Raw genomic sequence first — 12,623 nt, forward strand, 5'->3', positions numbered from 1 at the left:
TTTGCAAATTTAATTGAGGATTGCATTGTCACTTTGCATTTTAAAATACACTTTGAATAACGTATTTACAAATTACATTATAAAATTGCATAATGCATTGTCAAATGCATAATGTAATTCCAAATTGCATTGCCATTTGAATTTTGCTACATATATGCTTCCATACGCGAGTGCCAGTTCTCCTCATATTAGACATTCTCTGGAAGTACCATGAAGTACCAAGCCCCGAGGAACAGTGCATACTTCCGCAATCCACCAGTGCTCAGCGGCCAAGCCTGGTATTGCAGCTGTTTAAGCGGGCTGTTGACGGGTCCCTCGATTCAAGGGGCCCAGAAGTAGATATCTCCGTTCACTCTCATGATATGTTAATGCTTACTGTTTTTAATAAGCACTGAATCTAGTTACTTTTTAAAATTGTTAACACAGTGTTATACATTTTCCTGATTCTCTCGTTGAACAGAGGGGATGTTGTGATATGGGGTTGGTTAACACAGAGTTGTGCGCGTCATATTAAGGATCATGTTTTTGACATGTAACTAACCATTTACGCGGTCAGCGATCCGCTGCCAGGCTTTGGTTCTCTGGGTTGCAGAGGCTTAAGCGTTCCCTTTTCGTGTGATAATGTCCTTTTCTTGTGATAATGTCCTTTTTTATCAGTGGGGTATTCCACGAACGGAGGTTTAACAAACACAGAGTTAACACTGAACTCTAGCTTGGCTGACCCTGTGCTAACTAAACCAGAGCTGTCGGTTCCACCGCACGGGTTATGCATTATTAGTTCAATCAACACGGGGTTGGTTAACACAGGATTGTGCGCGTACACGCCAAACCTATAAAGACGTGATGTATGGATCATAACCCTGATCGAAATTGCGAAACGGGCCGCTTATTTCAATAAAATGGAACTCCAGGTTCACCTTTAGTTTATTTATTGTTAAACCTCAGTTCGTGGAATACCCCACTGATAAAAAAGGACATTATCACAAGAAAAGGGAGCCTCTGCAACCCAGAGAACCCAGAGATGCGTTAGTTAGCCTATGTCCAAAACATGATCCTTAATATTTGAGCAATGAATTTATTTATATCTCAGTTAAGCATTCTTAACGTTCCTACCACATAACCCTTTTCTTCTAAAGCAATATGGCTCCCAAGCGGTCAGCGGATCAAGTTAACATTACTTAAAAAAAAATACAAACAGGTAAGCTTTTCCCACCATCCTATTGGTATAAATTTAAATAAGCCCTTTTTTTTTAAGCCAATCGTGAAAAGGCCGACAGTCGGCAGACTGGATCTGGCCCTCAAATTGTCTTGACCCCGGTGGAGGAGTTGTTAATAGACATAAATTCAGGGCGCCCTGGCATGGAGGGGGTACCTGGAGATACCTTCTCAGAGAGTCAGGGGTCATATGAGGGTACCCCACTGGTTGAATGTAGGTTTTTGTGTTTTTCTTGTATTTTAGATTTTGTTTGCCTTCGAAGTAACGCATGCAAACCGTGTGCGTGCCACAGTGCATATTGCCGTTCTCCTGGAGACCAATGACGTCGCAGTAGAATTTAATTCCTATTGGTCCAGAGTGTCCCCTTCCTGTCCAACCGTCTCTTGTTCGCAGGTATATCCTGGTCAGTCCGTCTGAAGTTGGAGTTGGAGTCACGTCTCTGTGGATAATCTCATCGAGCTGTTCTGAATACATCGATATGAAGGCGCTAATAGGGCTGCTGCTGTTGGTCTTTGGTCACGGTGTGTCCTCAGGTAAGAATGAGTAAAGTCTCTCCTTTCAAAACTCTCTTTCCGAAACGTTTGTTTGTGATACCTGAGGGGCTTAGATTCCCTAATTTGGTTGAAAAGCACTTGATTATCCTCACTAAATTAATCCACAACATGATAATATTTTACTGTGAATATTTAAACTAATATAAGAATATTCCCTCGGGCAGGCGATACAGGGCACTGTTTGCCAAAACCAGCCGACACAAAGTCAGCTTCTTTCCCCAAGCAGTCTCTCTGTTGAACGCTCAGAATTAGCCCCCACCCTCTATTTTATTATATTATTATAATTATTATTATTTATTGTATTGTTATTCTGTATACTTAACCGTTTATTTATATTTATTATTATTTATTTTTTTGTACGGTTTTCTGTTTTGTGTTTTTTCTTTTTTATATATTAACAATAGGTTAAATGTTGAGTGTTGTACATAGAGAGCAAAGGAACCGAAGTCAAATTCCTTGTTTGTTCGCAAACCTGGCCAATAAAGCTGAATCTGAATCTGAATCTGAATCTATTATCAGAGTCAAACATTCAACTTCAGTTTGGAGGGAATCCGAAGTCTACTTTAAATCTACTTTTAATCCTAATTATTATATTAACGCTCAGAGATATCTTATTACCGGTATTTACTGTTCGACTTTCTTGGAGAGTCATCACGCACGCGCAGACACACAATAATATAATTATTATCATTGCTATCAATATATTAAATCTACAGTGATGTACAGTATTAACCTGTCTGTCTGTCTGTCTACAGTGATGTACCGTATTAACCTGTCTGTCTGTCTGTCTACAGTGATGTACCGTATTAACCTGTCTGTCTGTCTGTCTACAGTGATGTACCGTATTAACCTGTCTGTCTGTCTGTCTACAGTGATGTACCGTAATAACCTGTCTGTCTGTCTGTCTACAGTGATGTACCGTATTAACCTGTCTGTCTGTCTGTCTACAGTGATGTACCGTGTTAACCTGTCTGTCTGTCTGTCTACAGTGATGTACCGTATTAACCTGTCTGTCTGTCTGTCTACAGTGATGTACCGTATTAACCTGTCTGTCTGTCTACAGTGATGTACCGTATTAACCTGTCTGTCTGTCTACAGTGATGTACCGTATTAACCTGTCTGTCTGTCTACAGTGATGTACCGTATTAACCTGTCTGTCTGTCTGTCTACAGTGATGTACCGTATTAACCTGTCTGTCTGTCTGTCTACAGTGATGTACCGTATTAACCTGTCTGTCTGTCTGTCTAGAGTGATGTACCGTATTAACCTGTCTGTCTGTCTGTCTACAGTGATGTACCGTATTAACCTGTCTGTCTGTCTACAGTGATGTACCGTATTAACCTGTCTGTCTGTCTACAGTGATGTACCGTATTAACCTGTCTGTCTGTCTGTCTACAGTGATGTACCGTATTAACCAGTCTGTCTGTCTGTCTATAGTGATGTACCGTATTAACCTGTCTGTCTGTCTGTCTACAGTGATGTACCGTATTAACCTGTCTGTCTGTCTACAGTGATGTACAGTATTAACCTGTCTGTCTGTCTGTCTACAGTGATGTACCGTATTAACCTGTCTGTCTGTCTGTCTGTCTACAGTGATGTACCGTATTAACCTGTCTGTCTGTCTACAGTGATGTACAGTATTAACCTGTCTGTCTGTCTGTCTACAGTGATGTACCGTATTAACCTGTCTGTCTGTCTACAGTGATGTACCGTATTAACCTGTCTGTCTGTCTGTCTACAGTGATGTACCGTAATAACCTGTCTGTCTGTCTGTCTACAGTGATGTACCGTATTAACCTGTCTGTCTGTCTGTCTACAGTGATGTACCGTGTTAACCTGTCTGTCTGTCTGTCTACAGTGATGTACCGTATTAACCTGTCTGTCTGTCTGTCTACAGTGATGTACCGTATTAACCTGTCTGTCTGTCTACAGTGATGTACCGTATTAACCTGTCTGTCTGTCTACAGTGATGTACCGTATTAACCTGTCTGTCTGTCTACAGTGATGTACCGTATTAACCTGTCTGTCTGTCTGTCTACAGTGATGTACCGTATTAACCTGTCTGTCTGTCTGTCTACAGTGATGTACCGTATTAACCTGTCTGTCTGTCTGTCTAGAGTGATGTACCGTATTAACCTGTCTGTCTGTCTGTCTACAGTGATGTACCGTATTAACCTGTCTGTCTGTCTACAGTGATGTACCGTATTAACCTGTCTGTCTGTCTACAGTGATGTACCGTATTAACCTGTCTGTCTGTCTGTCTACAGTGATGTACCGTATTAACCAGTCTGTCTGTCTGTCTATAGTGATGTACCGTATTAACCTGTCTGTCTGTCTGTCTACAGTGATGTACCGTATTAACCTGTCTGTCTGTCTACAGTGATGTACAGTATTAACCTGTCTGTCTGTCTGTCTACAGTGATGTACCGTATTAACCTGTCTGTCTGTCTGTCTGTCTACAGTGATGTACCGTATTAACCTGTCTGTCTGTCTACAGTGATGTACAGTATTAACCTGTCTGTCTGTCTGTCTACAGTGATGTACCGTATTAACCTGTCTGTCTGTCTACAGTGATGTACCGTATTAACCTGTCTGTCTGTCTGTCTACAGTGATGTACCGTATTAACCTGTCTGTCTGTCTGTCTACAGTGATGTACCGTATTAACCTGTCTGTCTGTCTGTCTACAGTGATGTACCATATTAACCTGTCTGTCTGTCTGTCTACAGTGATGTACCGTAATAACCTGTCTGTCTGTCTCTCTGTCTACAGTGATGTACCGTAATAACCTGTCTGTCTGTCTGTCTACAGTGATGTACCGTATTAACCTGTCTGTCTGTCTGTCTGTCTACAGTGATGTACCGTATTAACCTGTCTGTCTGTCTGTCTACAGTGCTGTACCGTATTAACCTGTCTGTCTGTCTGTCTACAGTGATGTACCGTATTAACCTGTCTGTCTGTCTACAGTGATGTACCGTATTAACCTGTCTGTCTGTCTACAGTGATGTACCGTATTAACCTGTCTGTCTGTCTGTCTACAGTGATGTACCGTATTAACCTGTCTGTCTGTCTGCAGTGATGTACTGTATTAACCTGTCTGTCTGTCTGTCTACAGTGATGTACCGTATTAACCTGTCTGTTTGTCTACAGTGATGTACCGTATTAACCTGTCTGTCTGTCTGTCTACAGTGATGTACCGTATTAACCTGTCTGTCTGTCTGTCTACAGTGATGTACCGTATTAACCTGTCTGTCTGTCTGTCTAGAGTGATGTACCGTATTAACCTGTCTGTCTGTCTACAGTGATGTACCGTATTAACCTGTCTGTCTGTCTACAGTGATGTACCGTATTAACCTGTCTGTCTGTCTGTCTACAGTGATGTACCGTATTAACCAGTCTGTCTGTCTGTCTATAGTGATGTACCGTATTAACCTGTCTGTCTGTCTGTCTACAGTGATGTACCGTATTAACCTGTCTGTCTGTCTACAGTGATGTACAGTATTAACCTGTCTGTCTGTCTGTCTACAGTGATGTACCGTATTAACCTGTCTGTCTGTCTGTCTGTCTACAGTGATGTACCGTATTAACCTGTCTGTCTGTCTACAGTGATGTACAGTATTAACCTGTCTGTCTGTCTGTCTACAGTGATGTACCGTATTAACCTGTCTGTCTGTCTACAGTGATGTACCGTATTAACCTGTCTGTCTGTCTGTCTACAGTGATGTACCGTATTAACCAGTCTGTCTGTCTGTCTATAGTGATGTACCGTATTAACCTGTCTGTCTGTCTACAGTGATGTACCGTATTAACCTGTCTGTCTGTCTGTCTACAGTGATGTACCGTATTAACCAGTCTGTCTGTCTGTCTATAGTGATGTACCGTATTAACCTGTCTGTCTGTCTGTCTACAGTGATGTACCGTATTAACCTGTCTGTCTGTCTACAGTGATGTACAGTATTAACCTGTCTGTCTGTCTGTCTACAGTGATGTACCGTATTAACCTGTCTGTCTGTCTGTCTGTCTACAGTGATGTACCGTATTAACCTGTCTGTCTGTCTACAGTGATGTACAGTATTAACCTGTCTGTCTGTCTGTCTACAGTGATGTACCGTATTAACCTGTCTGTCTGTCTACAGTGATGTACCGTATTAACCTGTCTGTCTGTCTGTCTACAGTGATGTACCGTATTAACCTGTCTGTCTGTCTGTCTGTCTACAGTGATGTACCGTATTAACCTGTCTGTCTGTCTGTCTACAGTGATGTACCATATTAACCTGTCTGTCTGTCTGTCTACAGTGATGTACCGTAATAACCTGTCTGTCTGTCTCTCTGTCTACAGTGATGTACCGTAATAACCTGTCTGTCTGTCTGTCTACAGTGATGTACCGTATTAACCTGTCTGTCTGTCTGTCTGTCTACAGTGATGTACCGTATTAACATGTCTGTCTGTCTGTCTACAGTGCTGTACCGTATTAACCTGTCTGTCTGTCTGCAGTGATGTACTGTATTAACCTGTCTGTCTGTCTGTCTACAGTGCTTCACTCTCTGCAGTATTTCTACACGGCGTCGTCTGGACTCACAACCTTCCCAGAGTTTGTTGCTGTTGGGATGGTGGATGGAGTTCAGATGCTTCACTATGACATCAACAGTAAGAGAGCCGTACCCAAACAGGACTGGATGGAGCAGGTCATCAGAAATCACCCCGACTACCTGGAGAGGAGCAATGAACTCTCTCTGGGTTCCCAGCAGAGCTTCAAAGTCAGCATTGTGAATGTGAAGAAGCGCTTTAACCAGACAGGAGGTAAGTTTATATCTACTGTCTGACCTCTCACATGGAGATATCCATCATTCAACCCCAGGATAAAGATTCACCATACTCCTAAACACACACACACACACACACACACACACACACACACACACACACACACACACACACACACACACACACACACACACACACACACACACACACACGTACGTGGTGGTGGTGGCTCCACCCAGGCCGAACTCACGGTGAACACTGAGTACTGCTACACTGAATACAGTGTATAATATATAATAATTAGAGTAGCAGTACTCAGTGTAGCAGTACTCTGTGTAGCAGTACTCGGTGTAGCAGTACTCAGTGTAGTAGTACTCAGTGTAGCAGTACTCGGTGTAGCAGTACTCGGTGTAGCAGTACTCGGTGTAGCAGTACTCGGTGTAGCAGTACTCGGTGTAGCAGTACTCGGTGTAGCAGTACTCGGTGTAGCAGTACTCGGTGTAGCAGTACTCGGTGTAGCAGTGCTCGGTGTAGCAGTGCTCGGTGTAGCAGTACTCGGTGTAGCAGTACTCGGTGTAGCAGTACTCGGTGTAGCAGTACTCGGTGTAGCAGTACTCGGTGTAGCAGTACTCGGTGTAGCAGTACTCGGTGTAGCAGTACTCAGTGTAGTAGTACTCAGTGTAGCAGTACTCAGTGTAGTAGTATTTGTGTGTAGGGTAGTGTAGGGGTGTGTTCTGAAGAGGCTCCGTGTCAAACGGCCCGCGGGTCACCTGAGGCAGAGGCACATCCGTCCAAAGACTCTGGCTGCTCTTATTCTCTGTGGTTCATTTATTGATCATAATGAGTTATCTTATAGTAATGCTCATATGGTTTGTGTTGTGGCGTCTGTGTGTATTTAATGTTAATGAATCTCTCTCTCTCTCTCTCTCTCTCTCTCTCTCTCTCTCTCTCTCTCTCTCAGGTATCCACATATATCAGGAGATGTATGGTTGTGAGTGGGATGATGATGATGATTCTACTGATGGTTATGACTGGCATGGTTATGATGGAGAGGACTTCATAGCGTTGGACCTGGAGCACATGACCTGGGTCGCTCCAGTAGCTCAGGCTGTCAGCACCAAACGGAGATGGGATGAGGACAGAGGTTATAATGAACAGCAGAAGCACTACTACACCAAGCAGTGTGTTCATTGGCTGAAGAAGTACCTGTCCTATGGGAAGAGCACTCTGCAGAGAACAGGTAGAGTCACATGACCTGCTGGGCGTTGACAGACTCATGTCTCTGAGTCCCTGTTCCCTCTCTCCCTCCCTCCCCCCTCTCTCTCTCCCTTTCCCCCCTCCCCTCTCCCTTTCTCCCTCCCCCCTCTCTCTCTCTCTGCCTCCTCTCTCTGTCCCCCATTATCTCTCTCCCCCCCATCACTATCTCTCCCTCCCCCCTCTCTATCCCTGCCCCCCTCTCTATCCCTCCCTTTCCCCTACCCCTTTCTCTTCCCCCCCTACCTATCGGACTATTTCTCTGCTGATCAACACTACGAATGCTGGAAACACACCAGACACACCATGTGAAGTTATTTAACCCGATTATTGTTATTTATATCCGAGATTATTTAATCTAACCCGATCCAAGCTCTATCATCCACCCGAACACTGCGGCGTTTGGGTTTCCTTCCTCGGACTCCTAAATCCAGCGCAGCCACAGGCGCGTAGCTGCGTACGTAGGACCATTTTTGACACAAAATGGTCAAGCAACATTTTAGCTGCGTTACGCGCGTACATGGTACGCGAGGTACGCGCTTGGTGTGTTCGCACCTTAAGTCCTAACTCAGTGCTTTATGGAAGAATATGGAATATATTACATGACAAGTAATTTAAAAAAAAGTGTTCAAAAATCTCTCTCTCTCTCCCCTCCCCCCCCCTCTCTCTCTCTCTCTCTCTCTCTCTCTCTCTCTCTCTCTCTCTCTCTCTCTCTCCAGAGCGTCCGCGGGTGTCTCTGCTCCAGAGGAGCCCCTCCTCCCCAGTGGTGTGCCATGCTACAGGCTTCTACCCTGACAGGGTGGTGGTGTTCTGGAGGAGAGACGGCCAGGAGCTCCATGAGCAGGTGGACCCCGGGGAGGTCCTCCCCAACCACGACGGGACCTTCCAGGTCAGCGTGGACCTCAACCTCAAGGCCGTCCCACAGGAGGACTGGGGGAGGTACGAGTGTGTGGTCCAGCTGAAAGGCATCGAGGACATCTCCACCCCCCTGGACCCCGCCCTCATCAGGACCAACTGGGGTAAGACTGGTGTTGGAGGGGATGGAGGTGGGGAACACATGTCTCACCACCTCCACCTGACCTCATCACAGCCACTGCCAGGTGTACCTGGACACTAGGGATGTGTTGGTCACGAATCCCGAAGGTGAACAACAAGAACTGGTTCCCCAAATACAAGATAACTGGTTCTTTGATTCTTTTTTTTTTAACATAAAACAAAAATATGGTCACGTAAATAAAATATACAAACGAACAGAGCTTCGTCTCCCCGCGATCTTATATTGATTGAGTCTACAACGTTCTCAAAGATTCAGCCAATAGCAGTAGCAATGGTGTTGCCATGGCACCTGGGTAAACAAATGACAAGGTGGTACCGTCGAATTTGCGCGCTTTCTCTGTCTGACGTATCTTGGGTCATGTCTCCCAGATTCCCTGTCAAATGACGTAATCTGACGTAACGAACAAATCAAACAAACTAATCATTAAAGTGAACTGTACTGAAATAACTGATTCCCGGAAGATAATCATTTTTCCCATCCCTACTGGACACTGGTGAAGCTACTGGGTAAACACCCAGCTCTCAGGAGTAGCTCACTGCAGCAGAACAGGGTGGATTGTGGGTAAATGAGTTCTATGAATAGGGCTAGGCTCAGATCAGTCCCAGAGTGACCCTGAGCTCCAGAACAGATTCTAGAGGAATAGTTACACTGACGTTGTGTTAGTCGTGTGTGTAGCATCACGTGACGTTGACATGTGGTTCAATGATGGAGGGATGGATGGGGGAGGGTCTCTGTCCATCATCTATTATTACACACCTGATTTTATTTTCTGGATTTACCTTCAGAGGATCAGAGTGGCCTCACCATCCCCATCATCATTGGGTTGCTTGTTCTCCTCCTCGCTGCTGCTGCTGTTGTTGTTGGAGTCCTTCTGTACAAGAAGAGGAACGGTGAGTGGATCAAACTCTCCAAGAGGACTGAGACCTGATCTCCACCTGCTTCTACTTCCTGTCCCCTTCCTAGACTCTGATTGGTTTTCTTCACACACTGGTGGTCTGGTGGTAGAAACCTCTCCACCTCTGAATGATTAACCTTCTCCAATGAGATGTTGTGGCATTAAGAATATCAATGTATAATAACATGAGGATATCCACCACTGTTACAACACTAATCATTTCTCTTGATCCTTAGATTCAGAGAAGAATCACAAACTAGATGGTGAGTAAAATGATTTTTTACTGCAGTTCTGCTCTTATGATCAACACCACTACCAATCGAGACCTTTGTGACTTGTCTAGCTCACAGTCTATACAGCTCTGTAGATCTAGAAACAACTAGCTCACTGTCTATACAGATGTAGAAACATCTAGCTCACTTGACGATACAGCTCTGTAGATCTAGATGCATCTAGTTCACTGGACTAAATAGATCTCGAAATATCTAGGTCAATGGACTTTACAGCTCTGTAGATCTAGATACATCTAGCTCACTGGACTATACAGCTCTATAGATCTAGATACTTCTAGCTCACTGGACTATACAGCTCCATAGATCTAGATACATCTAGCTCACTGGACTATACAGCTCTATAGATCTAGAAACATCTAGCTCACTGGACTATACAGCTCTATAGATCTAGATACATCTAGCTCACTGGACTATACAGCTCTATAGATCTAGATACATCTAGCTCACTGGACTATACAGCTCTATAGATCTAGATACATCTAGCTCACTGGACTATGCAGCTCTGTAGATCTAGATACATCTAGCTCACTGGACTATACAGCTCTATAGATCTAGATACATCTAGCTCACTGGACTATACAGCTCTATAGATCTAGATACATCCAGCTCACTGGACTATACAGCTCTATAGATCTTGATACATCTAGCTCACTGGACTATACAGCTCTATAGATCTAGATACATCCAGCTCACTGGACTATACAGCTCTATAGATCTAGACACATCTAGCTCACTGGACTATACAGCTCTATAGATCTAGACACATCTAGCTCACTGGACTATACAGCTCTATAGATCTAGATACATCCAGCTCACTGGACTATACAGCTCTATAGATCTAGATACATCCAGCTCACTGGACTATACAGCTCTATAGATCTTGATACATCTTGCTCACTGGACAATGCAGGTTGCCCACCTCCTAGAGTGAACCACCTCCTCCCCAACCAGGACACAACATAGCTGGCAAAAAAACAAAAAGGCATGTTTAATCCTAAATTAAACAAAGTCTCATATGGAAAAATAATACAACAACGCAATAACGTGGGAGGAATCGACCGTCCCCTCCCTCGTGGGAGGAATCCCGTCACCTACGAGGACCGGTCTCCCCGTACAGGAGCTCCAGGGCTGGGATAGTCCTGAATGAGTGGAGAAGCAGGGCTGTTGAAGCCCTGCTTCTCCACCTGTTCCTCAGGTGCTCTGCATTTCCTTAATTGGCCCGGGCCGGGTTGCCACAAGCTCTGTAGATCTCGATATATCTAGCTCAGTCATGACTTCACCTCCTCCCAATCTGCTATATCCCAGGTTATACTGACACCAGCTCTGTGAACACTGAGGGGCAGAATCCGGCTCCTGAGGACGACCCTCTGATCACAGTCAGTACCTTACCACTTTACAATACTTATTCATATGTTCACAGTTATATTTATTAGCAGCCTACTTATCACAGTAATGGTAATACTTAATATTACTTAAGTATTAACAATCCATCACAGAAATACATTTAGTCATATTTTAACAGTTCTTCATCACAGTAATGGATTAAAAGTAATATGTTACCAGTACTTCATCAAAGTAATATATTAATAAAGTAAATCCTCACAGTGATAAGTGTTTAATGTTTAATGCTGACTTGTGCTTTCTTGCTGTTTAGGTTTAAAGTTGAATCATGAAGAGGCTTCTCATGTTCAGCTTCCTAAACCAGGATGGAGTGGATCGCAGTTCATTTATAATCCTTACAAACAGGCTTGGGGCTTCAGCTAACTAAAGATGCTATATTTGCTAAATTACAATAACATTCATAGGTAACTTTATTTTGATAGCAACAATTAATCTGTAAGAAGTTTAGGACTAAATCTTTTTTTGTGATAGATTTTGATTAACTCACTGGCTTAAACCTGCAAACAATATTTCACTGACGCTTAGAAACAATGGCAACACCACCTTGCAATGATGGTTATTTTGTTTGTGTTCCCGCCGCTTCACATTATAACCTTTTAATTATGTTATATTGTTTAATACTATTTTATGTTTAAAATAATGTTCAAAGATACTGAATCAAGATTTTGGATGGTGAGATTCTGTCAAGTTTGAATTCAATAATCGATAAATTGAATGTGTTTCCTTAAAACAGATTATTTTAGAGTTCTGCTAGTTAGAGAATTGCATACTACATAGGCACCAACAGTTAAGCTATGGTGCTTTAGCCTTAATGCTGTTTGTTGCATATTCTTTGTTTTTCAGGGAATTGGATCATATGTACTTGGGTCAATAAAATACATAAAAATAGTTTTGCCTACATACATTTAATATACCTATCATTAGGTTAGGTTTACATACTTAATTTAGAGTTTACATACTTTGTTTAGAGGTTAGGTTCATGATTATAAGATGATTGGATTTAGGTCAATCCTTAGGATTAAATTGACAAATATAAACGAATTTATTTTCAAATAATATGAAATAGTATAAAAAATACGGAAATTAATAATAAATTATTATATTAAGTTATGAAAAACTGAGAAGCCATGTGATACATATACATTCACAAAAACATTTATTAACTGCATTTATGATATTAGGTTATTTAG

At 42.9% G+C, this 12,623-nt stretch overlaps 1 protein-coding gene and 1 pseudogene across 1 annotated transcript in view; one reads left to right on the forward strand and one right to left on the reverse strand.

The window, feature by feature from the left end:
- Window positions 1-12,623, reverse strand: part of LOC132451379 (uncharacterized) — a 291,272-nt gene that overhangs the window by 146,753 nt on the left and 131,896 nt on the right.
- LOC132451399 (class I histocompatibility antigen, F10 alpha chain-like) overlaps window positions 1-12,623 on the forward strand; it is a 108,732-nt pseudogene that overhangs the window by 8,757 nt on the left and 87,352 nt on the right.

The sequence above is a fragment of the Gadus macrocephalus genome, chromosome 22, assembly GCF_031168955.1.
Source record: "Gadus macrocephalus chromosome 22, ASM3116895v1".
NCBI classification, from domain to species: domain Eukaryota; kingdom Metazoa; phylum Chordata; class Actinopteri; order Gadiformes; family Gadidae; genus Gadus; species Gadus macrocephalus.